This window comes from Leucoraja erinacea, chromosome 2, assembly GCF_028641065.1.
Source record: "Leucoraja erinacea ecotype New England chromosome 2, Leri_hhj_1, whole genome shotgun sequence".
Lineage (NCBI taxonomy): Eukaryota > Metazoa > Chordata > Chondrichthyes > Rajiformes > Rajidae > Leucoraja > Leucoraja erinaceus.
This window is the reverse complement of record NC_073378.1, coordinates 108,868,531-108,893,559: the sequence shown is the minus strand read 5'-3', so window position 1 is coordinate 108,893,559 and position 25,029 is coordinate 108,868,531. Positions and strand designations below refer to the sequence as shown.

The window sequence follows — 25,029 nt, the reverse complement described above, 5'->3', positions numbered from 1 at the left end:
TAATAATATATGACTAAGCATAGTTTGAATAAATGTACCTGTGCAAATTGCAGAGTTAGACTGGGACCGAGTAATGCCACGTCTCAGAGGCTGCAAACTGCTGGAATGTGCTAAGCCGAGCTGCGGGGGTCCTGCTCGACTCTCATAGGGAAGAGAGGTTAGCGACGAGGCAACTATATGCATCTCGCGGCATGTATGGTAATCAACCACGGAAAGTTACAGTTAGTTTTACTGGATAGGAGCGGCATTAGCACAGTAAATACGGTGACTTTGATGTATGTTGTGAAGCACTCCCCTTTTTGAGACGGCACCATTTAATAGCGTCCTTGTAACAGGACTGGCAAGAGTGAAGCAGTGAGATTCAGAGAGGCAGCAGCAGGCACAGCACATGTATCCACTTCAACTGCCCCAAACTCCTCAGCAAGTTTTAACTCCGGATTGTGGTTGTATTGTATTTCAATAACTATATCTACGTTTGGGAAGTTGGAGTATTTACTTGGTGAGTCCAGGACGTACGTATTTAATACTACAATATCGGGATGAATTATTTTGCAGAAAGAGCTTTGAACTGCTTGTGTAGTGCGAGGAAGTTTTACAACAATAATGCACGTATGCTAGTCTCCGCGTGAACGTGTGGAATCTGCTCTCGGTTCTGAATTGCGTTATTTATAGAGAAATTTACTCTAAAATAGATTTGATGTTGTTCCGGAGATTATAACACAATGTCCATTTATTATGAACTATTTTGATTCAAGCAATACCATATTTAGATAAGTAATTCTCATTCAGGTGTCGTTTGTTTCAGCTGATTCAGTCGCAGTTTTAATTTTGAAATGAACATTTAAATGAATTGCTTAAGAATAAAAGTGCAATTTACTAGTACTATTTACTGCAAATTGTGGATTTATTGAGTAGATTACCAGTTTGTAGAATTCGATCTCTGCGGATATTTATAGAGCTGTGTAAAAGTAATTTGAGATTACTTTTATAAGAATTCCTATTTCGAAGGAAACTGCACGTTTAAGGCTCGAACACATATATTTCCATAATTTAGTGTATGTTTATCTTTATGTGTCGGGGGGAGAGAGTTTAACTCCCTTCTACTTTTCTGCTTTGAAGATATTTAAATAGGATGCATTCTTCCGTGAAATCAGCTACGGATCCGCTCTGTTGCTGATGCTTGATCATACAAATCTGCTGTTTGCACGCGTCTCATTTCTGAACTCCACGGTGAACTCAATTATCTCTCATTAGAAGTAGCTGTGTTAAATGTATCTTCGCGGGGGATTATTTTACAACTTGATGCTTAATCTTCATACGTTTTGTGATTTCCTGGTACAGAATTGTTTGGCGCAAAATACATCTATTCTATCTAAATGATTGACGATGGTATAGAGTAACAATACTCCATTCAGTTTTTGGTATTGCTGAAGAGATTGTTAACGACCCAGGCTCCTGTTGTGGAGACAACTGAAGTCTGACGTTAGCACAGCCAGGGGTCGCTGTTGAATATGATGAGGAAGGATCAGATAACAAGCAAACACAAAACACTGAAAACCAAAACCTGTCCGATTTGTATCGGCGACACTGTCATCGCTGCAGCATTAACTTGCTTTAAAACACGTTTTGTTTAATAAGTTTCGAGTGTTCGGTTTAGTAGATGAAAGCGGCGCATGATATATTCAGTATGTGATTTAATTAATAATATTAATGAGGTGGCGTGTTGGAACACGCTCGTCCGAATTTTAACCTAGAATGCAATTCACTATGAGCATACTTCAATTTAATCGTAAATACCGGAAATAAAAACACAGAAGGATCATTATGTAAAATAATGAAATAATATATAATTTATTTTAGAATCGAGATTGCTCCAGTTGAGAAGTAGGGGTGATAGATTTTAATCTTCACCGGTACATTTATTTTATCGTGTAATAGTTTTGTACAATCATGTGTTGTATTGTTCAACAGATATTCTAGAAATTATTAGAGCTGCAGTATGTATATACTAAACGAATATTTTCCAAACGTGTGTGACAGCTAATCTTTGCTAAAGTATGTGGAATTCTTCACGAATGTTTGACATGCATCATACTTTATGTAGCTTGGAATAATAGGGTACACATTGCGATAAACAGTATTGCAGCTTTTTATGTCAACTTTGAGTCACTTTGATTTGGAAATTTGCCGTGACATACTATATGACCACGTCAACAAAGCCCTTTATCAGAAGCGACCAGCTTAGCGGCCCTGAATTGCAAGAAGTCAGTTGTTTAAAATGTGCTGGCAGCATTGCTGTGTGGCTGAACATTCTGCAGCATTAAGACACGATTTTGTTGTGAAACAGGTTGCAGTTTGAATCAGTCTGTGCCCTGCGATCCCTATTTATCGTTTTCATACATGTGTGTACAATAGAATGAATGGCGCTGGTACACTTTTAAATCATCTATTGTTCTTAGCTTAAACAACTTAATCAAGAAGGCGATTGACTTCATTAAAATGAGACTAAATTCAATATATTTTGAGAAAAATCTAGCTGTTTGATTTTCCTGTGCTAATGGATACATTATTTTATCTGATGTCGATATTAATGTTTATTTCTTAACTTTGAAAGTAACAAGTTTTCACGTGCGGTGTTACAGATTAAGTCAAATAACTGGTATTTTGAGAACATGAGTTGTGTGGAATTAAATTTGTGGTACAATGTACAGACTCATGGAATCATGACTCCTTTCTGCACCTTGGAAATACATATTTGATGTAATCTACCATGGCATATTTCATAAATCTAATCAAATTGCTGACTTCTGCCTTTGTCAAATTGCATTTGTTATCTCCCATCATTAAATTCTTCTGTCAGGAGGAGGTACCTGTGTATTGCTACAGCTTAATGTCAAATAATGGCATTATTTTGTTGCAGATTTTGTTTGCTTCAAATGATGTTGTGGGTGACTGATAGCTCTGCTGCCTTTTAAAATGTACTCTAGGATTTCAGAGCTCTTTCAGTGAAGTGGAAATGGAAAAGGTAAACTAATTCTCTAAAGGCATGAGTCATTCCAATCAAACCATTCATCACTATCTTTCTGCTTTATGATTCATTGCATGAGTCAGTTGATATTTGCAAAGATCAAAGCAAAGCATGAGAAATCACTTTAACCATCTTTATGTTGTGATTGCATAAAATTGTTTAATAGTGTACTTGCTCATCAGAAAATAAGACTTTAGTAATCTGAACAAAACGGAGACCTTTACTACAGCCATTATTCCAAAGTATACGTTGTAACTGACCTTCTCTGTAGGAAACAAAGTATTTGAATTGCTGTGAATGTTCGGTTCTGTAATCTTCGGGGCAAAGAAGACCAGTGGTGTGCTACACATTGGAAGGAAGTCGTGCATTGCTAAAGGGTACATTTAATGGCCTTTGGCATATGTTAAACCACCTTATTTTCAGTCCAGCTCCCTGTCATGCACTATGGCGCCCTATGTAATAGACAATAGGTGCAGGATTAGGCCATTCGGCCCTTCGAGCCAGCACCACCGTTCAATATCATCATGGCTGATCATCCAACAATCAGTACCCTTGCCTTCTCCCCATATCCCCTGACTCTGCTATCTTTAAGAACTCTATCTAGCTCTCTCTTGGAAGTATCCAGAGAACTGGCCTCCACTGCCCTCTGAGGCAGAGAATTCCACAGACTCATAACTCTGTGTGAAAAAGTGTTTCCTCATCTCCGTTCTAAATAGCTCACCCCTTATTCTTGAACTGTGGCCCCTGGTTCTGGACTCCCCCCAACAGCGGGAACATGTAATATCAATGCAATGATGATACAACTGTTTCTAAACTTGTCTTCTTTGTAGAGAGAGAAGATCTTATTTCCCCTCTAAGGTTTGTTGAGCAGATTAATGTTGTGTGAAGAGCCAACTTGCTTCTGTTACAATTTGTTGTAAAGGGATGTAAATGTAGCTGGGAAGTGTGGAATTTCCCAACTGTATCGGAACTAAGGATACATTAAAGATTCAAACATATGGGAAGGTTATATTGTCCTTTTAGAATATTAATAAACCCCATGAGGTATTGAGAAAATCTGTTGGATTTATTAGTATAAATTTGGATATTTTCACTTGAGTTTTATTTAATTAGTTAAATTTAAATTCAGCTGCTGTGGTAAGATTTGAATCCATGTTTCCTGATCAATCAAGCCTCCGGATACTTGTCTACACTTGATCTTTTATCAATGGTAATCACCAGTGATTACCCGTTTCAGACTTTTGCAATATGTTGCAGTGTGACCTTTGCAATTCAGAAAGTTAGACCTCTTACTATTTGAGCCATTGTCACTTTAATATTTGAAGGAATACTTCTGGGATACTGAAAGGAAAGTTATGAAATTGGATGAAGCCAGGTGCTTTTGTTGTGTTGCAGTCAAATGCTGTTTGAAATTGAATTTGCCTTATTGTGGGTCCAGTACAACAATCTATATATATTTCATAGATTTTTCCATTTGTTTTAGAATGTACCGGAAAAGCACAATCTTGGGAATTTACAAAAAATGAAAGATTCTTGCTCATCATAACATTCGTTCGCTTGTGTGTCAGATGACGTATAGCTCGCTGTTGGCTTCTGTTGTCGTCCAACATGTCACGGGTGCCTCGTGTCACAGTTTCTGGGGATAGACACAAGGAGGCTTCTGTCATGATCCCCATCATAACATGAAAACAAAAAGATAATTTAAAAATCCATGTTGTCCAAACTATAATGGGATAAATATTTGAATACATTACATTGTAGATGTTACAAAAGTGTCATGGTAAATAAGAATAAAACAAGAATTAAGAAGTACTTTGAGGAAACTGAAATGAAAATGGAAAGCATCCAGGATGGTTGAAACTATTGTGGAGACTATGAAGAACTCAACAATGCAGGCTGATAAAAAAAAAAAGTTTTTTCTTGTTTATTATTGTTCACAGTAGTATGTTGTACTCTAGAGTACATAATATTACATTATGTTGTGCTGCTGCAAGTAAGAATTTCTTTGATGTATCTGCGACATGACAATAAAACACTCTTGACTCGACTCTTGATAATAAGGAAATGGGAAGAGTCAAGTCAAGTTTATTTGTCACATACACATACGAGATGTGCAGTGAAATGAAAGTGGCAATGCTCGCGAACAACAAAACAACCAAACAAATTATAAACACAATCATAACACACATATTATTTTACATAATAAATAATAGAAGGAAAAACGTTCTGTACAGTTAGTCCCTGGTGAGAAAGGCGTTTACAGTCTGAATTGCCTCTGGGAAGAAACTCCTTCTCAACCTCTCCGTTCTCACTGCATGGCAACGGAGGCGTTTGCCTGACCGTAGTGGCTGGAACAGTCCGTTGCAGGGGTGGAAGAGGTCTCTCATGATTTTGTTTGCTCTGGAGTTGCACCTCCTGTTGTATAGTTCCTGCAGGGGGGTGAGTGAAGTTCCCATAGTGCGTTCGGCTGAACGCACTACTCTGCAGAGCCTTCTAGTCCTTGGCAGAGCAATTCCCGAACCAGATGGTAATGTTCCCAGACAAGATGCTTTCCACCGCCGCTGCGTAGAAGCATTGGAGGATCCTCGGAGACACTCTGAATTTCCTCAATTGCCTGAGGTGGTAAAGGCGCTGCCTTGCCTTACTCACCAGTGCTGAGGCGTGTGATGACCATGTCATATCCTCGGAGATGTGGACTCCCAGATATTTAAAACAGTTCACCCTATCCACAGGATCCCCATTTATACTCAATGGAGTGTACGTCCTCGGATGATGTGCCCTCCTAAAGTCCATGATCAGCTCCTTCGTTTTTTTGATGTTCAAGAGGAGGCTGTTCTCCTGGCACCAGAGTGCTAGATCAGCCACCTCCTCCCGGTAGGCCCTCTCATCATTGTCTGAGATCAGGCCCACCACCACAGTGTCATCAGCAAACTTAATTATTGAATTGGAGCTGAACCTAGCCACACAGTCATGTGTGTACAGGGAGTACAATAGGGGGCTGAGGACGCAACCCTGGGGCGATCCTGTGCTCAGGGTGAGGGACTTCGATGTATTCCCTCCCATCTTGACTACCTGGGGCCTGGCGGAGAGAAAGTCCAGGACCCAGGCACACAGGGAGGTGTTGAGCCCCAATTCCATTAGCTTCCCGGCCAGTCTGGTGGGGACTATCGTGTTGAAGGCTGAACTGTAGTCTATGAACAGCATCCTCACGTAGACCCCCTTCTGGCTGTCCAGATGGGAGAGAGCGGTGTGCAAGACCTGGGAGACCGCATCGTCCGTGGACCTGTTCGAACGGTATGCAAACTGCAACGGGTCCATGTTCCGAGGGAGGAAGGCGCAGATGTGATTCTTCACCAGCCTCTCAAAGCATTTCATGACTACCGAGGTAAGGGCCACCGGACGGTAGTCATTCAGGCAGGCTGGGGAGGCATTTTTTGGTACCGGTACAATGGTGGATTTTTTGAAGCAGGCAGGGACCACGGACTTGTCCAGGGAGAGGTTGAATAATGTAGTGAGCACTGGAGCTAGCTGCGTAGCACAGGACTTGAGTACTGTTCTGGTTCTGGTTGCTGAATGCCGGACCACAAATAACTAGGAAAATGTAACTTGCCTTATTCCTCCCTTTTCTTGCAGCCCTAAACCTCCCCATCCCATTGAATGGGTTCACCAATCATGTGTCAGATGTAGGATCCAATCATACTGGGGAATTGCAAAATCCTGACTGGTCATTGAACTCCATGGAGAGTTGAGTGACAGAGGGAGCTGAGAAAGTGCTAATAGAGCTTGGCAGTAGGTTTGGGATTTCCTATTTTTGTGTGAGTGTCCGGAAATTTGCCAATGTATGGGGAACTGTGAATGAAACTTTTATTTTATTTGTAACATTATGTCGATCTTAAAAAACTAGTTTGGAGGGAAATCTTTCAACTGTATAAAACATTAGTTCAGCCACATTTGGACTACTGTGTGCAGTTCTAGTGAAAAGTGTTTTCTTGTTATTTGTCCCAGGTAGGACACCGAAATTCATACTTGTAGTAGCACAATAAAATATGTAAACATAGTACACTGTAAATAATATAATAAATTAGTAAAAAAAGTTCAGTATGTGTATACCCATACATTGTCCCTGTAGCCCGAAAAGGCAAGGATTACTGGTCTTAATGACTACAGGCCTGTCGTACTGACCTCTGTGGTCATGAAGACCCTTGAAAGACTTGTGCTGGCCAAGCTGAAAAATATCACTTCTGCAGTTTGCATATCGGGCCAATAGGTCTGTGAATGATGCAGTCAACCTGGGCCTGCACTTCATCCCTCCAGCACCAAGACCACCAAGGGACCTATGTGAGGATTTTGTTTGTTGATTTGAGCTCTGCATTCAACACCATTGTACCTGAGCTACTACACTCCAAACTTTCCAAGTTGACTGAGCCTGAACCTCTCTGTCGGTGGATCACCAGGTTCCTGACACGCAGGAAGCGGCATGTGAGGCTGGGAAAGCACATCTTGGACCCGTAAACCCCCAGCATAGGAGCATCGCAAGGCTGTGTACTCTCCCCTCTTCTCTACTCTATCTACACCAATGACTGCACCTCCACTGACTTTTCTGTCAAGCTTCTCAAGTTTTCAGATGAAACAACCCTGATTGGACTGATCCAGGATGGGGAGGAATCTGCCTACAGACAGGAAGTGAAACGGCTGGCGTCCTGGTGCCTTCGTAACAACCTGGAGCTCAATGCTCTTAAGACAGTGGAATTTATTGTAGACTTTAGGAGTGCTCCCCCCTCCCCTCGCCCCACTCACCATCAACAACACCACAGTCACATCTGTGGAGTCTTTTAATTTCCTGGGAGCTATCGTTTCCTAGGACATTAAATGGAGGGCCGCCATTTACTCCACAGTCAAAAAGGCACAACAGAGGATGTACTTCCTGCGGCAGCTGAGGAAACACAATCTGCCACAGGCAATGATGGCCCAATTCTATATGGCCATCGCAGAGTCTGCCCTCACCTTCTCGATCATTGCCTGGTTTGGCACAGCCACCAAGCACAACATCCGGAAGCTGCAGCGAATCGTCCCATCAGCTGAGAAGGTTATTGGCCCCCCCCCATCGACAAACTCTACACTGCAAGGGCCAGGAAGCAAGCGGGCAAGATCATCTCTCACCCCTCTCACCCTGGCCGCAGACTCTTTGATTCACTTCCCTCAGGAAGGCGACTTCGGTCTGTCAAAGCTGCCTCAGCCAGACATAAAAACAGCTTTTTCCCCAAGTAGTAGCTCTACTTAATAACCAAAAATCTTTTGCTCTGGTATTTTATTTAATTCAAATGTTTAATCAATAATGTTTTATTATTGGTGTTTTATGTGTCATTCCTAACTGTCACTGCATGTCATGTTGTCACTTGCGGGCGGAGCACCTTGTATGTGAATACTTGGCCAATAAATTTATTCATTCATAAACAAACAAACATAATAGTCACGACTATAAGAATGAATGTGGAGGTTATCGACAGGTGCAGAAGGGGTTCACCAGTATATTCCCTAGATTGGAGTGTATTGGAGCTATGAGAGGTTGAACAAACATGAATTATTTTTTCTGGAGAGTCGGAAGGAGCAATCTTGGTATACAAAAACTGAGATGTAGATAGAGCTATCTTCCCAGGGTGGAAATGCCAAATACTTGAGGACAAAGGTTTAAAGTGAGAGGAGGAAAGCTTAAGGCAGATTTGCAAGGCAAGCTTTTTTTTTTTTTACACAGGTGGCTGAAATGCACTACCAGTGGAGGTGGTGGATGCAGATGTGGTATAATATGGTATTGAATACATGGTATAATCTATATGACATATTGGTTCCAGTATGACAAAGTGTCTAGTACATTAATTATCTTGCAACACGATTGATGTGTTTCAGCACTATTTTTGACAGTAAAGCTTGTGTGTGAGACACAGCAGTCATTATACAGGATGTGGATGTCTTTTGCAAGGCCGGCATCTGTCATTGTCTCATGTAGGCATTAAAAAACCCAGATAACTTCAAAGCTCCATTTATTATAAACATAATGCTATGTTAATGAAGATGAAGTCAACTCTTGCTTTCATTGCCTTGGCATATTATATCTTCTCATATCTTTAAAGTACAATTTCCACATGTCAATCAGGTTTACCAAACAACGTGCACATGCAATCTGAGCCTCCATTCAACCCTCAAATGTAACCTAGCTGAATGAAAAGGCCTCTCTTTTCTTCATTTACTCATAATCTACATTGTACAGCCTCAATTATAATTACAAAAAACAAATTGTTGGAGGAATTCAGCGGGTTGGATAGAATCTGTGGAGGGAAATGACAGGCATACATTCTAGTCGGGACCTTTCTTTGCCCTATCTGTCCATTTCTCCTCACGGATGGTCTTTAATCCACTGAGTTATTACAGCAGTTTGTTTTTTACTCAAGTTTCCTGCATCTGCAATCTCCTGTCTCTCTCTCGCAGTTAACTGTATGGTTGTGTTGAATATTGTAGATTATTCTATATTATACACTTCAAGTATTACAATTTTAGACATGCATTTACTACTTGGAGAAGTTTTTTTACATAATATGACAACTAAATTCAGCAATTAACATGAATTAGAATGATCCTTGTGTTGTAACTGGACTTAACTAATCTTCAGCATTTTACTATGCAAAATCTTAACCTTGCATTGTATTCTAATGCTGACCTCTTTATATTGTTTGAGCTGGAAAGCCAAAGATACCATAGCTTATGATAATGAACTCATTGTTAATTAACAAATAGTAGTAATTTTCTGATATATAAAATAATGTGACGGGAAGCATTTTTCAGAGGTATTAAAGACAAATGCCCAGGTAAGTAAAATTTTTAAACCATGCACAGTTGTGCACTAAACTACACTTGAGGTGACCTTGTAACGTTTCCGAGTATATGACATTAATTAAGACGAGGCCTGTGAAAGATATTTTCATTTCTTTTACTGTATTTCATCGCTTGCAAGCTCAGAGTGCCAGTTTTGTATATTAATCTAAAAACTTGCATGCAAAACCTTTGTAATACAATTCTGTTCCAATCATCTGGAGGGAAAGAAAGCAGATTAATTAGTTACTGAATGCTCTTACTCTTTTTTAATGGATATAAATTTCACGTTCCATGATAACGATAGTTCATGTTTATATGAATTTTTACTCTTTTGTGTCATGCTCCATAATCACTGATACCTATTTTGTTATTGATTACAATAATTTCAAACTGGAACTAAGTAGAAAATATTTTCTCATATAATTCTTGTATGAGGTGTATTGGTCGTTATGCAGGATGTACTTGTCTTTGGAAGGTTGGCATCTGTTGCTGATCATGAGCTGTTCTAGTGAGTTAGTTGTGGGTGTAGTTGGAGTATAGTGTGAAAGTTTGAGGTGGTTTAGTAGGATTGGTTAAACTGGTTTGTAGGGCAGTTAAGATGCATCATATTTTCATTTTAAATCATTGGGACACGAACCTACAAAACTACTTGACCCTACAGCTGTGACAGGTAAAATTGTAACCTTAAATGCACTTTCGTAACTATCTGTGGTGATCTTTCACTCCCTTGCTGATCATGTATCTACCTTTAATAATTGACTCAATTTCCACCACACTTTAGGAAGAGAATTCCAAAGGTTCGGAGAGATAAATAAATTCTCATTATTAATCATCATTTTAAACAGTGATTCATAGTTCTAGATCTTCCTATGAGAGCAGCATAAACCCCTCTTTATCCAATGTCAGAATACAATGTGCTTCAATCAAGATGCCTCTCTCACTTCTGAATGACTCCCCCTCCCATTCCCATACTGACCTTTCTGTCTTGGATCATCTCCATTGTCGGAGTGAGGCCCAATGCAAATTGGAGGAGCAGCACCTCATATTTTGCTTGGATAGCTTACATCCCAACGGTATGAATATTGACTTTGTTAACTTCAAGTAACCCTTGCTTTCCTTCTCTCTCCATCTTTTCCCCCACCGTAGCTCACCGATTAATCTGACTGTTCTGCTGATTACGTTTTGCATTGTATGCCTCGTTGACGCCTTCCCCAGCTGACTGTGCTTCTACATTTTCCTTGAACTTCGTTCCCTTTGATCTCTCATTTTCACATCTTTCCCTTCCATACCTCTTTTTTCCGTCTCCCCTGACTCAGTCTGAAGAAGGGTCTCGACCCTAAACATCACCCATTTCTTCAATCAAGAGATGCTGCTTATCCTGATGGTGACTCCAGCATTTTGTGTCTATCTTCAGTGTAAACCAACATCTGTAGTTCCTGCCTGGCTATAAAAGCCTATGGTGTTCAACCTTGTCTCACAAGAAACCCTACCCATTTCCATTTATTTGTCCAGGAAGTCCTTACTGAATTATGTCCAATGCATTAAAATCCTTCCTTAACTAAAAGACCATTAGTCAATGCTGTATTCCAGAGACCATCTCGCCCTATATCATTGAGGTGTAATCCCTCCTCCAACTACCTGTCTAGTCAATTACCTTGGCAATAAACAATAATATTTTGTTACCTTTCTCAATTAGTTTCTGGACTTGTATGCTAGCCTTTTGGAAATCAAGTATTTGGATTCCCAGTTCAATTTGCAACAATGAACTTTGCAATCTATCATTGTTTAGATAATTTGTTCCATTTTCCTTGCCAAAATGTACAATTTCCCACAATTTACTTCATTTGCCAGCTGTGTATATCCCCTTTGTTCCTATTCCAACGCTTTCCTATCTATCTTTGTATCATTAGCAAATTCAGCAATCATACCTCGATGTGTTTATTCAAATGATTGATTTATATAAATTGTAATAGATTGACACCCTGTCACCCAACTAATCTGTTGTGCAATGTTCAGTACAAATGTCCAACCAGACACGAATAATTTCTGCCTGGTCTCTCTTTGTTTTTTTGTTAGCCAGCCAATCTTCTACCCAGACCAGTATCTTACTACTGCAATATGAGCTTTTACTTTCTACAATGAGCTTTGACGCAGAATATTACTAAATGCCTTCTGTAAATCCAAGTATCATCAACTGGTTCTACATTACTATGCAAATAAATCTTATTTTTAAAAATTTGGTCAAACATGACTTCCCTTTAACAAAGCCATATCAACTTTGGTTAATTACTCTGAATATTACGCAGTACCCGGCTATAATGCCCCTAATAATAGTTTCTAATATGTTTCCCCGTGGCAGGTTTTAAGCTAATTGGTCTGTAGTTTCCTGCTTTCAATTTGCTCTCCTGTTTGGTTGCTCTCCAATTTGAATAAAGGTGCCACGTTTGTTTTTTCCCAGATTTGTAGAATCTTGCACATTTTGGAAAATTAAAACCAATGAATCCCCTACCTCATAATCCCACCCTTTGTCATAGTGTTGTTTGCAATGTTATTTGTTTAAATATAAATGTATTTGTTTTTATTATAAAATTAAAACATTTTATGTATTTTCTTCCTGTTTTCTAATTTCAGATTGCTTCATTGTATTATATTTACACTACTCAATAAGTCTCCCTGAGGGACATTTTTAAAATGAAGATTAATTTAACTTCTCATGGATTTATGAATAATACTTTCTTCTTAAAGTTAGGGAAAAGATTATATTGGTGGTAAATTGAATGTAAACCTCTAGATCGTGAGATAAACATTTGACTTCAGGCCCATTTCAAACTCCAACTCTTGTGACCAATTCGATTTGTTTCCTCACCTCTGCCTCAGTTTGAAGATGATCATTCATAATCTCTGTATACTTTTGAAAACAACTCCATATACATTTTATGGATGTATCGATGATAATTTTCCAATGTTCTATAGATTCAGGATTAGTTCCTGTGGATTGAAGGGTAGCTAATGTTATCCCACTTTTTAAGAAAGGCGGGAGAGAAAACGGGGAATTATAGACCAGTTAGCCTGACATCGATGGTGGGGAAGATGCTGGAGTCAATTATAAAAGATGAAATAGCAGCACATTTGGATAGCAGTAACAGGATCAAAGGGGAAATCATGCTTGACTTGTCTTCTGGAATTTTTTGAGGATGTAACTAGGAAAATGGACAAGGGAGAGCCAGTGGATATAGTATACCTGGACTTTCAGAAAGCATTTGACAAGGTGCCACATAGGAGATTAGTTGGCAAAATTAGGGCACTTGTTATTGGGTGTTGATGGCACATGTCACAAGTGCTGACATGGATAGAAAATTGGTTGGCAGACAGGAAACAAAGAGTCTGGCTTAAAGGGTCCTTTTCAAAATGGCAGGCAGTGACTAGTGTGGTACCGCAAGGCTCTGTGCTGGGACTGCAGCTATTTACAATATACATCAATGATTTAGATGAAGGGATTCAAAGTAACATTAGCAAATTTGCAGCTGACACAAAGCTGGATCTGGGGGTCCTTGTTCATCAGTCAATGAAAGTAAGCATGCAGGTACAGCAGGCAGTGAAGAAAGTGAATGGCATGTTGGCTTTTATAACAAAAGGAGTTGAGTATAGGAGGAAAGAGGCCCTTCTGCAGTTCTATAGGGCCCTAGTGAGACCACACCTGGAGTGGTGTGTGCAGTTTTGGCCCCCTAATTTGAGGAAGGACATACTTGCTATTGAGGGAGTGCAGCATAGGTTTACAAGGTTAATTCCCGGGATGGCGGGACTATCATATGCTGAGAGAATGGGGCGGCTGGGCTTGTATACGCTGGAGTTTAGAAGGATGAGAGGGGATCTTATTGAAACGTATAAGATTATTAAGAGTTTGGACCTGCTAGAAGCAGGAAACGTGTTCCTGGTGTTGGGGGAAGTCCAGAACCAGGGGCCACAGTTTAAGAATAAGGGGTAAGCCATTTCGAATGGACACGAGGAAACACTTTTTCTCACAGAGAGTTGTGAGTCTGTGGAATTCTCTGCCTCGGAGGGTGGTGGAGGCCGGTTCTCTGGATACTTTCAAGAGAGAGCTAGATAGGGCTCTTAAAGGTAGCGGAGTCAGGGGATATGGGGAGAAGGCAGGAACGGGGTACTAATTGGGGATGATCAGACATGATCACATTGAATGGTGGTGCTGGCTCGAAGGGCCGAATGGCCTACTCCTGCGCCTATTGTCTATTATCACAAAGACTCTGCCTGACCTCTGTGCCATTGCTTGTCTATACGTACTGCCAAATGCCTTATTGGGACTCGTGTCCCTTCATTGCAGTCCATCAAAAAAAAAGTAGATACAAAATATGCAGATTATATTCAAACTTTTACCAAGTCCCTCTCACAGATTCATTGATCCTTTATCTTGCACCATTTCGTGTTGACCCACATAAGCTCTACTATTGCCTCAATCATAAAGTGTTTTTCATCTTTTTGTTCAAAGCCTCATTCATTCTTCTTTCTATGACCTTTCCAACTGTACCACACTCCAACAATTTTGCCCTTTTTCACTCCTCGCATCTTTCACTCTACCTACCACTGAGACTGTACTTTCAATCATTGGGGGGCCTTCTGTTTGACTTGCTAAAAACTATCCATCTATCTCAAGGAAATGCTACACTTGTCACTTTACCTCATCCCTCGACTCCATCCATGGACCCAAGCAGTCTTTCCAGGTGAGGCAGAGGTTCACCTGCACCTCCTACCTCATCTATTGCATCTGCTGCTCTAGGTGTCAACTGCTCTACATCGGTGAAACCAAGTGCAGGCTTGGCGATCGCTTCGCCCAACACCTCCGCACAGTTCGCATTAACCAACCTGATCTCCTGGTGGCTCAGCACTTCAACTCCCTCTCCCATTCCAAATCTGATCTTTCTGTACTGGCCCTCCTCCATGGCCAGAATGAGTCCCACCGCAAATTGGAGGAGCAGCACCTCGTATTTCGCTTGGGTAGTTTACACCCCAGTGGTATGAACATTGACTTCTCCAATTTCAGATAGTCCTTGCTTTCTCCCTCCTTCCCCTCCCATTCCCAGCTCTCCCACTGCCTACTGTTTCCGCCTCTTCCTTTCTTCTTCCCATCCCCTCCACCACCCCCACATCAGTCTGAAGAATGGTCTCAACCCGAAACATCACCTATTCCTTTGCGCCATAGATGATGCCTCACTCGCTGAGTTTCTCCAGCATTTTTGTCTACCTTCAATTTTTCCAGCATCTGCAGTTCTTTCTTAAACATCTATCTCAAGCATGTAGGTTCTACTTAAACGTTCCACTTTAACTGGGTCTATTTTTATTCCTCCTTGTACTGTTTAAATTGATGCTTTTGCCCGAGTAAGCTTTTGAAGTATGCTTTTCAACATTTTTTTCATTAAATGACTAAACATTTCATGAAATGATTGTAAGACAATATACATGGAATTGTCAGCTACAAAGGAAGCTCCATTTGAAGGTGATAAATGAACTTCCTATCACCAACTAATCCCAAGTTTTTCTGTCGGGATATACATTACTGATATACAGACAGAAAAATTCTACACACTTTCTGGGGCTGTCACATACTCCCTGTGGTAGGCAGCATTGGATACCATGTCAAGTTGCAGCCAAAACAATATTTAAAATAAGTTCAAAAATCTTTTTTATAGTCCATTATGTACTCGTGGTTATGTACATCAGGATCCATATTTCACAATTGGAAACTACAATTTGCTGTTTTCAATACTAGTTGAGTTTCATGCATCTGCCTTTAACTAAAAAGTACTTCGAAATAACATGGTGCAGAGGCTTTTAGATAGGCAGATAGATTTGCAGGGAATGGAGGGACATGGAGTAAGTACATTCCGAGGGGAGTAACTTGCCGTTGTGTTCAGCATGAATATTGTGTGGGATGAAGGGTCAGTTTAAAGGCTACATCTATTCTTTTACATAGAAACATAGAAAATAGGTGCAGGAGTGGGCCATTCGGCCCTTCGAGCCTGCACCTCCATTCAATATGATCATGGCTGATCATTCAACTCAGTATCCCGTACCTGCCTTCTCTCCATACCCCCTGATCCCCTTAGCCACAAGGGCCACATCTAACTCCCTCTTAAATATAGCCAACGAACTGGCCTCAACTACCCTCTGTGGCAGAGAGTTCCAGAGATTCACCACTCTGGAGCTCTTTGGAGCCACATTCTTTGTATTATATTCCTTTCCCTCATTCTTTCTATTAGTATGTATTACTTCACACTTCTCTGCATTCAAATCCATCTGCATTGCATCCTCCACTCATAGCACTATTACTTCTGTACTGGTGTGGAATTTGTGAGCATCCACCTCCCCATTTGCTACGCTTCCAAATATAGTATTGTTTTATTGGCAAATTTTAAAATTGTTCTTGGTACAAGTCCAACATTATTGGTTTAGATTTTGTGACATAATGTTGATGCTTCTGTGTATAACTGCCCACATTTCCTTGCTTAAGAGCCAAAATTGCTGGCAGTCAAGTCCTGATGTTAAAACTCTCACTGAGCCCAGTGTCGGAATGCAAAATTCTGATCTTTAATGCAACATTGACTGGAATGTCATGTGAAGTGGAGTTGAGCCAAGTTTACTGTCATTTGCGCAAGCATGGCGAGGGGCAGGAACCATGAAAGCCTTGCTTGCAGCAGCATCACAGGCACAGACACTGATATGTATGGTATACTATAAAAATGCACTTATTTAATGCAATGGCAAAACCTAGGACTAGATTTTGTGTAACAATAATTATCACTACAGTAGTGTTGGGGTGTAAACTGCCCAAGCTAAATATGAAGTGCTGCTACTCCAATTTGCGGTGGTCCTCACTCTGGCCGTGGAGGAGGCCCAGGACAGAAAGGTCGGATTCAGAATGGGAGGGGGAGTTAAAGTGCTGAGCCACCGGGAAATCAGGTTGGTTAATGTGAACCGAGCGGAGGTGTTGAGCGAAGCGATCGCCAAGCCTGCATTTGGTTTCACCGATGTAGATCAGCTGACATCTAGAGCAGCGGATGCAATAGATGAGGTTGGAGGAGATGCAGGTGAACCTCTGCCGCACCTGCAAAGACTGCTTGGGTCCTTGGATGGAGTCGAGGGAGGGAGGTAAAGCGACAAGTGTAGCATTTCCTACGGTTGCAAGGGAAAGTGCCTGGAGAGGGGGTGGTTCGGGTGGGATGGGACGAATTGACCAGGGAGTTTCGGAGGGAGGGGTCTCTGCGGAAAGCAGATGGGAGGAGATGGGAAGATGTGCCAAGTGGTGGGATCACGTTGGAAGTGGCAAAAACATTGGAGGATTATTTGTGTGTGTGTGAGATGGCTGGTCGGTTGGAAGGGGGACTCTGCCCTTGTTACGAGTAGGGAGTTGGGGAGTGAGAACAGTCATGGGGTATAGAGGAAACCCTGGTGAGAGCCTCATCTATAGTAGAAGAGGGGAACCCCCGTTCCCTGAAGAATGAGGACATCTCCGATGCCCTGGTGTGGAACAGTGAAGTAACTTGTTCTTCAGGGAATGTCCTAGGTGTTCCACACGAGGGCATTGAGGACCCGAAAACGTTGTCTATTTCCTTCGCTCCATAGATGCTGGCTCACCCACTGAGATTCTCCAGCATTTTTGTCTACCTTTGATTTTCCAGCATCTGCAGTTCCTTCTGAAACACCACAATAGGGTTGTTGCTGACGCAGGATCACAAGAATACCCTTTCAGAATACATAATCCATTTAATTATAACGATATGGGCATCACAGGCTAGAACCGCATTTATAATGTTCTGAATTATTTTATTAATTTTTAAATGTTTCTAAATGCCAGAAATGTTCTTGGTTGTAGTGGAATTGTCGTAAATTGAATTTTCATAATATCCCACAATGTAATGTCTTCTAATCTCACTCAATCCCATCCCTCACTACCTCCTAATCTTTGCACTTTAATCAGTGTTGATTTAAAATAGGCACGTACCCACCAGTTGATGCCAGTAATTTTATTTATAATGGTCTTTCCATTATGCTATGATGAAAACAACATATCCAAACTAACCAGAAGTGATGGACTATGTTGCCAGTGACTCCTGCCATTTTGTGAAACCATTTGATGGGAGGGTCAGACTGCCTCCAATATCAGTTAACTAATTGTGAACAAATTACATTTGCTGATTTGTGGGGTTGCAGCGTTATTAATTTTACGATACGATAAAACTTTATTCACCCCCAGAGGGAAGTTGGTCTGCCGGCAGTCACAAGGTTCACAAAAACTTGAAACAAAAAGAAAAAGACAAGTGACGGTTGTCTGGCTGCCTTCACTGGAACAAAAGATCAAACAAACACAGACTTATCCCCTCTGCAGAGGATTCCAAACGAGTGCCCCCACACCCTCCCCCACACCAGGCCCCCCTTTGTTCTCCCACCGTACCGCACGGCGATCCCCCCACGCCAGGTCCCCATTGCTCTTCACGGCGGCCCCTCCATGCTGGGTCCCCATTGTCTTCCCCTCCCCTCTCACACTCATCGACCGTGAGGCCCCACCACCGCCGAGGCTCCTGTTGCCACCGAGTCACCCGCTGCCGCCGCTGAGTCCCCTCTGCCACCCGTGCACGGCACTCGTTGCCGAGGCTTCCATCACCGCCACTGCTTTGGATCACTGTTCTGCAGTTACTAATCTAAGCTTTTCACTGTAACTTGGTACATGTGACAATAAATAAACTAAACTAACTGTCAATTTCAAAAGGATTCTGATATAAAGCATAGCCTTTTGTTTGAACATATAAAATAGCTTGTAAGATTATGTTATGCCATTAACTTCTATCGAAAGTAAAATTTTGTGTGTTCAGTTTAATAATACATGATTTTTTAGAAGGCACAACAGATATTATGAAAAAAACATCAGTTAAACTCGGTAGATAAGGTGGCATTGGATCTCTTGTTATATTTGGTCATGTTTGTTTTCATTGAGGACTGTCATCAAAGCGTTACTGCTTCTCCAACTGGCTTTGGTCTACAAGCAACACCTACCCCCATTATTTTCAAAAGCACTTTTCTTGATGCATGAACGGATGATGCAACTTCGCATTGTGAAAAATCGTGACATGGATTATTTTCTAGGAATGCCGGGGTTGTCTGCATTCTCCTCTGCATCTGTAACTCTTCATTCTTCCATGCCTAACCCTGACATCTTTATCCAACCTGCTGATAAAGGATACTGGCAGTTAGATGATTTGGGCTTTCGTAATCCAATTAACTCATTTCCTTCGTGTGTGTATAATCTTTCTATGATGAATCCTTTAAAAGCCAGTAATGAACACTTTATTTGCCACGATTCATCTGTTCCTGAAATTCTGGTCACTCTAAACAGCATGTCAAATCAAGTTTATTAAACAATGCACAAGTACAATGAGGCGTAGGTACAATGAAAATCTTGCTTGCTGCAGCATCATAGGCACGTGGACTCGGGCAACACATGAAAACATAAATTATACATAAATCGTGTGTGTGTGTGTGTGTGTGTGTATACACACACACATATATATATATATATTACAAACAAGGTGAGTATATATGTGAATGAAACAAGTTTCGTTCAGATTGATGTTATTTTTTTTTACAAGTTATTGACACTTTAAACTTTACAAAGGTTTTATTTTTTTTTAAATCGTGATTTTCATTGTGGGGCGGTGGTTTGTGAGGGAGCAGGGGGATAGAGGGAGAGGAGGCGGTAGAGAGGGAGTGTGAGGGGGGGTGAGGGGTGTGGGGGGGAGGAGGGAGGGTGGGATAGGGGGAGGTGAGAAGTGGGGAAGCGAGGGAGAGTAGGGAGGGGAGAGGGCTTATAGAGGGAGGGAGTGACTGAGGATAGGGAAAAGGAGAGGTGAGGGAGAGGAGAGGGGAAAGAAGAGGGAGGGTGAAGAGGACGGGAGGGAGTGCTGGGGGATGAGGGGGAATGGAGGAGGATGGGGCTAGGAAGAGGAATGGCGAGGCACAATTGATGGAAGGTTTGCCGTGACTCGCGTCACAGCGGGGGCCTTTGCCGTCACAATGGGAACCCATCAGCCGTGCCTGCGCAGTTGGGGGCTATGGGTCAGTGGTGGAATATTGCCTTGGGGGACGGGCCCAACGGGTCCGCACCTGGTCTAGTTATAACTAAATTACACACAAATTCTGGAAGACAGCGAAAAGAAAAATACAACGCAAAAAAACTTTGTAGGAGGAAACTGCAGATGCTGGTTTATACCTTCAATGCAAAAAAACTATAATCGGTGCAGAACACAATTGGAAAACAGAAATATTGCTAAAGGAACTCAGCAGGTCAGTCAGCATCAATGGAGGAGTGGTCTAATGATGATTTGGGTCAGGAACCTTTTTTCAGAGTCCACACCTGAGCCAGCCCCTGTCCATTCCGTCCATGGATGCTGCCTGACCCGTCGAGTTCCTCAAGCACTTTCTTTTTTGATGAAGATTCTTGCAACGGCAGTCTCTTGTGTCTACAATTAGAAAACAAGTCCATTGTGGAGCAAGAGGTGGTCTGTAATATTCCGTTGCCACTGTAGTATTACTGTTGGATTTGAGACTATGCATCTGACCTCTAGAAAACCTACATGTTTTCTGTTGGTGAATTGTGCCATCTGGATCCTTAAAATAAATTGCAGATTTATGACTAACCTAACAATAATCATTGTGCGATTGATGCATTACCTTCCCACTTCTTCCTACCTCCCCCCACCCCCACATCAGTCTGAAGAAGGATCTCGACCCGAAAAGTCACCTATTTCCTTCGCTCCATAGATGCTGCCTCACCCGCTGAGTTTCTCCAGAATTTTTGTCTACCTTCAATTTTCCAGCATCTGCAGTTCCTTCTTAAACAAAGGGAAATGATTGATTATTTAATAATTTATTGTCATGTGTACTTGGCACAGTGAGATACTTGTTTGCATACAGAGTATGCAAGAGTCGCCACGTAAAGGGTGCCGTCAAAGTTACAAAATATTCAATATAGTCCCTCTCCCCCCTCCACCCCCGACGCCGTGTCCCTCTTTGTTCTCAATGGCCTCCTTATTCATAGAAACATAGAACATAGAAATTAGGTGCAGGAGTAGGCCATTCGGCCCTTCGAGCCTGCACCGCCATTCAATATGATCATGGCTGATCATCCAACTCAGTATCCCGTACCTGCCTTCTCTCCATACCCCTTGATCCCCTTAGCCACAAGGGCCACATCTAACTCCCTCTTAAATATAGCCAATGAACTGGCCTCAACTACCCTCTGTGGCAGAGAGTTCCAGAGATTCACCACTCTCTGCGTGAAAAAAAGTTCTTCTCATCTCGGTTTTAAAGGATTTCCCCTTTATTCTTAAGCTGTGACCCCTTGTCCTGGACTTCCCTAACATCGGGAACAATCTTCCTGCATCTAGCCTGTCCAACCCCTTAAGAATTTTGTAAGTTTCTATAAGATCCCCTCTCAATCTTCTAAATTCTAGAGAGTATAAACCAAGTCTATCCAGTCTTTCTTCATAAGACAGTCCTGACATCCCAGGAATCAGTCTGGTGAACCGTCTCTGCACTCCCTCTATGGCAATAATGTCCTTCCTCAGATTTGGAGATCAAAACTGTACGCAATACTCCAGGTGTGGTCTCACCAAGACCCTGTACAACTGCAGTAGAACCTCTCTGCTCCTATACTCAAATCCTTTTGCAATGAAAGCTAACATACCATTCGCTTTCTTTACTGCCTGCTGCACCTGCATGCCTACCTTCAATGACTGGTGTACCATGACACCCAGGTCTCGCTGCATCTCCCCCTTTCCCAATCGGCCACCATTTAGATAATAGTCTGCTTTCCTGTTTTTGCCACCAAAATGGATAACCTCACATTTATCCACATTATACTGCATCTGCCAAACATTTGCCCACTCACCCAGCCTATCCAAGTCACCCTGCAGTCTCCTAGCATCCTCCTCACAGCTAACACTGCCCCCCAGCTTAGTGTCATCCGCAAACTTGGGAGATATTGCCTTCAATTCCCTCATCCAGATCATTAATATATATTGTAAATAGCTGGGGTCCCAGTACTGAGCCTTGGGGTACCCCACTACATTCTTGATGGTGTGTCCTCCAGTGACCGCCGCGACTGACACGGGCGACCGCTGGCACTCATACGGGCGACGGTTCCCTGACCTTCCACTCTTGCCGACGTCCCTACTCGCCCGTCGATGTCAATCCTCGCTCTGCCGGCTGCCAGGCCCGATTGGTGCCGTGGCCAAGCCTGGTCCAGCACGGCTGCGCAGCGCTCGCTGGGAGTGCCCTTGCCTAAATCGGACATCTTGATCGCCAAGACAGCAAATACCCACGAAAGGGTGCGGATGTCAAGTGACATAATTCTTTTAAATCTATTTAGTTAATAGATGAATGAAGGCAGCAAATAAAATATTTAACTGCATGTACAAGGATTTCCATTTTGGTGCCTGGGGGTGGGATTGGGAGCGTGCAGAGGATTGGTGATTATTGACATGGAGATGAGTGGTGTTGGGAGAGGGAAAGGATGAATTTTGTACCTGTCAAAATTAATGACCAAGTGCTAAGAGAGGGAGCACTGTTCTATATTTTGCACCCAGTGTCAGTATCAATTATTCCCAGTTTGGCTATGAAGTCGACGGGCTGCTTCTTTTCTGCCCGTAATGATATGCTACATACCACTGAACTCAGAATTGCTTAGTCCCTGGAGTGTTATGATACAGCATAAACAATGTATATTTGTTTTGACAGTATGAAACTCAATGCTCAATGATTATGACTCCCTACTGTGGTAAATATTAGCTGTAGCTTGAGAACACAGTCTGGCTAGCACCAAAACTAATGTATCCTGATCACGAAGCAAAGAAGACATTAACAGTAGCATTTTTAATTTTATTGTAAATTTATAAATTGCAATGTGTTTCTGCGATGATGAATAATCTTTTTTTAATGTACAAGATGACATAACGGTTGGGAAAAAGAATGCAGAAATGTATTTATTGCAAGTGAATACCTCATTGAAGATGTCCTTTAAATTTAAAATAAGCCATGCGATTTGACCTGCTAATAGTTGACCAAGAATCTGACACTGTTTTGTAGAAGGAATTCCATGACCTATACAAATTTTGGAACTCATTATATTCAAAAATAGAATTCAGACACTAATTTAAAAAAAATAGGTTTCAGTCGGGAGTGTTTATTGCCGTAAGGAATTCAAAATTGTGTCTCACTTGTGCAGTGAAGCATGCTGTGATGCCATCTTGATAATGACATGAGAATGTTTGTCAATGATCCTGAATGATATAGATGGATGGTAGACAATGGAAATGTGGTGACATAATTTGAACATTGGGATCAGGTGCACCCATCAAATGTGATATTTGTCATGCGTATCAAAACTGAACAATGAAATTCTGATTTGCAGCAGCTTAACATAATATTCTATGAATAGAGTACTCAATAACATGATAATAAAACAAGCAAAAAGTTGTTCAATAAATTAAAAAACAATATTAGTGCAAAACAAAAGCCCAAAGACCCTAGTGTAACCAAGGCAGTTTGAGGTTTAGTCGGTGTTTGTAGTGTTCTTTTAAAGAATTCCAAAGCAGCAGACGGTAATCATTCATCAGGAACGTCTTTGTTACTGAGGATGCTATTAGCTCTTTGTTCATGACTCATTTCGTTAGTCCTTTCTAAAGTTACATTTAGAAGTCTGTACTGATCCCATGAAGTTGGTGAATTTTGCAGAAAAGATTTAGACAGAGGAAAGGTTGTGAAAGGACAAACCAGGATGAAAATTGCTGGAGGAAAATAATTTCTGCATTGCCAACAGGACATTAACCATCAGGATTTATTCTTGTGTTTGTGGTCAAATACTTAACACATGGCCGCAGGTGGAGTTGAACCTTTTCTGCCATTGAGTTCGATTGTAGTTCAATCTGTACATCAGTTCACATTATTGTCATTGCTCCATATCACTTATCTTTAATTAATCATTACCATTTCAATTAATTCAATATCCACAGATTTATGGAGGAAAAAGTTTGCATTCTATTGGCTGAAGAATTGTTTTCTGAATTTACTTGCTCCTCCTGCAGGATGTGGAAGTCGATGGAAACTTCCAGTGTCCCTGAGTATCTGTGAGGTGTGTCCATTGCAACTTCTGACTGACCCCGTGTGTGAACCTAAGCTTCAGCTCGGCCACCTCTGGATTGTCCCAAAGAATGGGGGTGTCTTAGTTTGGAATTAGGGTAAGGTGGTCACTAATGGGTCTGTCCCACTTGGGCAACTTTTTAGGCGACTGCAGGAAACTATGCAGTCGCCACATGTTCGCGGGGAGTTCCCTTATTCTGGGAACTACTCCTGGTCTCATTATGGTCGCCGCAAATTTTTCAACATGTTGGGAAGTTAGTGGCGACCAGCATGAAGCTGCCGTGGAGAGTATCAAGAATTCTCGTGTCGTACGTGCAGTGCTATTGGGTTGCCAAGAGGTTGAAGGTTATCGTAGGTTGTAGCCGGTGCTGACCAGTGAATTTCATTGGCTCATTAGAGAAAAAAACGTAAGCAGCAGTTTTCAGAACCAAGGATAACGGACCGGTAATGTTAATGTCCGCTGAGCTTCACATACGTGCATCTCTGGCTTCTTAATTGTTGTCTCCACTCCTTCTCCCCCTTATCCTCCCTCTCCACCCCTCTTTTAAAGGACTTGCATGACCCTTCCCATACACTGTGCTTTCAATGCTCATCTCGGTGTGTGTCTGTATTGCATTGGCTTTGCACCATGTGAATTTCACTCGGACAGCGCTCCCCCTGCTTGCCCTGTCTCCCGCCTGCATAACGGGCTGGTGAAGGAAGGAAGGTGTGTGTGTGTGTGTCACTCTGACAGACGTTGGTTTTTCAGGCGACTGCTGGCGAATTAACAGTCACCTGAAAAATCACCTAAGTGGGACTGTTTGGAAGAGATGAACATTCAGAGGAGAGCAGCAGCAGTCATGCTTGGCTCCGAGGCACAACAGGGTAAGGTGGTCAGACAGGGCTCGCGTGAAAGGATATTCGTTAGTAAAGGAAACGGGCAAGATATT

At 41.8% G+C, this 25,029-nt stretch overlaps 1 protein-coding gene across 2 annotated transcripts in view; it reads left to right on the top strand.

Annotated features, from left to right (window-relative positions):
- Positions 1–79: 79 nt before the first annotated feature.
- The window catches only part of sema5a (sema domain, seven thrombospondin repeats (type 1 and type 1-like), transmembrane domain (TM) and short cytoplasmic domain, (semaphorin) 5A), a 187,318-nt gene continuing 162,368 nt past the window's right edge, over positions 80–25,029 (top strand). Inside the window, exon 1 of one of the 2 annotated variants that reach the window (XM_055663021.1) lies at positions 80–499. The gene's annotated coding sequence lies outside the window, so the exon portion shown is untranslated. The remainder of the gene's footprint in view (positions 500–25,029) is intronic. The other variant, XM_055663013.1, reaches the window with a different exon arrangement.